The following is a 4,980-nucleotide window of genomic DNA, read 5'->3' as shown; positions in this document are numbered from 1 at the left end:
TTCCACAAAAAATTTAATTTTCAACAAAATATAAAAAAGTTACATTTACCAGTAAAACATTATTTTAAACAAACAATGAATTTTCAACAAAGTGGTTGAACTTTTACACAATCATTTGAATTTTCAATTTAAAAAAATTAATGCTTAACAAAAAATGGAAGTTAAATTTCCAATTAAAAAAGCTAATTTTTTAACAACAACAAAATTGAGTTTTCAACAATTTAGTTCAAATTTCAAGCAACGAGATGAATTTAACCAAAACAGAATAATTTTCTACAAATAAATGCCAATTTTTAATTAAAAAAGATCAATTATTAATTTTTAAAAAATAAGTCACATCAGTTTTTTTAGTTGAACATCCAACTATTTGATCATGAATTAACTTTTTTGTTAAAACAATCGATTTTTATGTTGAAAATTGAACAATTTCGAAGAAAAATCATACTTTTTGTTGAAAATTTAACTACATATGAATAAAAATAATAAATTCAATATTACAGGAAACAATTGAATAAATTAATCATTTAATAAAAATGATTTCTTTAATTAAAATGAAAATAATTTTTATATGTATAAATTAAAAACAACTATTTAAAATTACATTAATATTTTTTGATTCCACAAATCAATGTTTTATATAAACTATTTAAATAAATTAAAAAAGACAATTAAATAAAATAAAGAATTTAAATGCAAATAAATATTTGAATTTTCAACCCGAGATGGATTTTCAACAAAAAATTAATTTTGAGCCAAACAAGAAAATTTCAAACAAAAAGATTCATTTTGTAGAAATAAAGTCAAATTTTGAACTAAAAAATATCAATTATCCATAAAAAAATTAAGTTGCACTTTCGAGTAAAAAATTAATGTTAAACAAAAAAAAACTTCCTACAAAATATTTAAATTTTTAATTAAAAAGCTGAACCTTTAACTAAATTAATTAATTTTTTAAAAAGACGTTTTATTTGTACAGAAGTAACTGAATTTTCCATTAGAAAAAAAAAGAATTTTTAACTAAAAATGGAGTTATTGCATTTTCAGTTAAAAAAGTTAATTTTTTAAGAAATAAAAAATTAATTTTTAATAAAGCAGTTTAAATTAAAGCCAAAGAGATGAGTTTTCAATAAAATGGATAAATCTTCAACTTGAATAATTAAATTTTCAATTGACATACAAAGAAATTTCTACTAAAATAGATACATTTTTGCTAAAAAAAAGTCAATTTTCAAAAAAAAAACAGTTGAATTTTCGAAAAAAAGATTATTTTTTAACCACACAGTTTCAGTTTTAATCAAGAGAGAAAATTTCAACCAAAAAGATTCATTTTGTACAAATAAAGTCAATTTTTAACTAAAAAAGATCAATTTTCAATAATAAAAAAAATATAGAAAATTATATTTGCGCATTTAAAGTTGAGCTACTTTGTAAAAAATTCATTTTTTTGTCAATTCATAATTTTATTTGAAAATTCAACTATTTTATCATGAAGTAATTATTTTGTTAAAAAATTCTATTTTTATGTTGAAAATTAAACTATTTCGTATGAAAGTCATATTTTTGGTCAAAAATTCAACTACATGTCAAAATATTATATTCAATATTATATGAAAAAAAAACAAACAAAAAAATGAATTTTCAAAAAATTAGTTCAAATTACAACCAACGAGATGAATTTAACCAAAACAGAATCATTTTGTACAAATAAACTTCAATTTTTAACTGAAAAAGATCAATTTTTAATTGAAAAGAAAAATTAAAAGTTACATTTTCGGGTAAAAAATGATTATCATTAAAAAAACGAACTTTCTACAAAATAGTTAGATTTTTAATTAAAGTTGAAAATTTAACTATTTGGTCACGAATGAACTTTTTTGTTAAAAAAAAATTATATTTTTATGTTGAAAATTGAACTACTTCGTAGGAAAGTCATATTTTTGGCTAAAAATTCAACTACAGATTAAACTATTATATTCTAGCTTTATTAATAAAATTTTATTCTTTAGTCTACAAATTATCAAAATTAAATTCATTTCTCGCTGGATTCATCCAGGCATTCGAACTGAAAAAATAAATCAATTTTTAACTAAAAATAGAAGTTACATTTTCAGTCAAAAAATTTAATTTTTTAACAAACAAAAAAATGAATTTTCAAAAAATTAGTTCAAATTAAACCAACGAGATGAATTTAACTAAAACAGAATCATTTTGTACAAATAAACTTCGATTTTTAACTAAAAAAGATCAATTTTTAATTTAAAAGAAAAATTAAAAGTTACATTTTCGGGTAAAAAAATATTATTATTATTTAAAAAAACGAACTTCCGACGAAATAGTTGAATTTTTAATTAAAAAGATTAATTTTCAACTAAAAAAAATTTTTTTAACAAAGCCGTATTTTTACTTGAAAATTTAACTATTTGGTCACGAATAAACTTTTTTGTTATAAAAAATTATATTTTTATGTTGAAAATTGAACTATTTCGTAGGAAAGTCATATTTTTGGTTAAAAATTCAATTATATATTAAAATATTCTAGATTTATTAATAAAATGTTATTCTTTATTCTACAAATTATCAAAATTTTAATTCATTTCTCGCTGGATTTATCCAGGTATTCCAACTTTAAAAATAAATCAATTTTTAACTAAAAATAGAAGTTACATTTTCAGTTGAAAAAATTAATTTTTTAACAAACAAAAAAATTAATTTTCAAAAAATTAGTTCAAATTAAAACAACGAGGTGAATTTAACTAAAACAGAATCATTTTGTACAAATAAACTTCAATTTCTAACTAAAAAAGATCAATTTTTAATTGAAAAGAAAAATTAAAAATTACATTTTCGGGTAAAAAAGTATTATTATTAAAAAAAACGAACTTTCTACAAAATAGTTGAATTTTTAATTAAAAAGATTAATTTTCAATTAGAAAAAAAAATTTTAACACGGCCGTTTTATTGGTTAAAAATTGAACTATTTCGTAGGAAATTCATACTTTTGGTTGAAAATTCAACTTCTTTAGTCTATAAATGATCAAAATTCCAATTCATTTCTCGCTGGATTTATCCAGGTATTCCAACTTTAAAAATAAATCAATTTTTAACTAAAAATAGAAGTTACATTTTCAGTTGAAAAAATTAATTTTTTAACAAACAAAAAAATTAATTTTCAAAAAATTAGTTCAAATTAAAACCAAAGAGATGAATTTAACCACAACGGAATCATTTTGTACAAATAAACTTCAATTTTTAACTAAAAAAGATCAATTTTTAATTCAAAACAAAAATTCATTGTTTGTTTAAAATAATGTTGAAAATTAAATTTTGTGTGGAAAATTCATTTCTTCAGTTGAAAATGTACGTTGGTTTTAGATCTTTTTTAGTTGAAAGTTATAGTTCTTTAGGTGAAATTTCTTTTGAAGTAAATTGAAAATTTAATTATTCAAGTTGAAGATCCATAAATCTTATTGAAGATTCATCTCTTTGGTTGCAATTTGAACTACTTTTTTGAAAATTCATTTTTTTTGTTTTTTAAAAAATTAGATTTCTTAACTGAAAATGTAACTTCTATTTTTAGTTCCAAATTGATTTATTTTTTCACATGATATTGAATATAATATTTTGATTTTTAATTCAAAAGAAAAATTACAAGTTACATTTCCGGGTAAAAAATAATTATTATTTAAATAGAACGAACTTCCTACAAAATAGTGGAATTTTTAATTAAAATGATTAATTTTCAATTAAAAAAAAAAAATTTTTTAACAAAGACGTTTTTATAGTTGAAAATTTAACTATTTGGTCACGAATGAACTTTTTTTTTTTAAATTATACTTTTATATTGAAAATTGAACTATTTCGTAGGAAATTCATACTTTTGGTTGAAAATTCAACTTCTTTAGTCTATAAATGATACAAAATTCCAATTTATTTCTCGCTCTATCCGTCCAGGTTTTCCAGATATATTAACTTGTTTTAAAGTTGAACTAATTTTCAAAAAATTCTTTTTTTTTGTTTTTAAATTCATAATTTTAGTTGAAAATTCCACTATTTGGTCATGAATGATCTTTTTTGTTAAAGAATTCTATTTTTATGTTCAAAATTTAACAATTTCGTAGAAAATTCAACTTCATATTAAAATATTATGTTCAAGCTTTATAAATAAAATTTTATGCTTTAGTCTACAAATTATTAAAATTCCTTTTAATTTCTCGCTGGATTGATCCAGGTAGTCCAACCGAAAAAATAAATCAATTTTGAACTACAAAGAGAAGTTACATTTTCAGTCAAAAAATTAAATTTTTTAACGGACAAAAAAATGAATTTTCAAAAAATTAGTTCAAATTAAACCAACGAGGTGAATTTAACCAAAACAGAATCATTTTGTACAAATAAACTTCAATTTCTAACTAAAAAAGATCAATTTTTTATTTGTACAGAAGTAACTGAATTTTCAATTAGAAAAAAAAAGAATTTTTACCTAAAAATGAAGTTATTGCATTTTCAGTTAAAAAAGTTAATTTTTTAAGAAATAAAAAATTAATTTTTAATAAAGCAATTTAAATTAAAACCAAAGAGATGAGTTGTCAATAAAATTGATTAATCTTCAACTTGAATAATTAAATTTTCAATTGACATACAAAGGAATTTCAACTAAAATAGATACATTTTTGCTAAAAAAAAGTCAATTTTCAAAAAAAAAAAAATAGTTGAATTTTCGAAAAAAAGATTTTACCCTTAAAATAATTTGTATATGTATAAATTAAAAATAACTATTTAAAATTATATTAATATTTTTTCTTTGATTCCACAAATCAATGTTTTTTATAAACTATTTAATTAAATGAAAAAATGGTAATTAAATAAAATAAAAAATTAAATGCAAATAAATTAATCAATATTCACAGTTCAATTCTTTAACTTGAATAATTAAATTTCCAATTGACATCAAAAGAAATTTCAACTAAAAACATACATTTT

Source organism: Belonocnema kinseyi, chromosome 4, assembly GCF_010883055.1.
Source record: "Belonocnema kinseyi isolate 2016_QV_RU_SX_M_011 chromosome 4, B_treatae_v1, whole genome shotgun sequence".
NCBI classification, from domain to species: Eukaryota; Metazoa; Arthropoda; class Insecta; order Hymenoptera; family Cynipidae; genus Belonocnema; species Belonocnema kinseyi.
The sequence above is the reverse complement of the archived record's forward strand: the minus strand, read 5'-3'. Positions refer to the sequence as shown.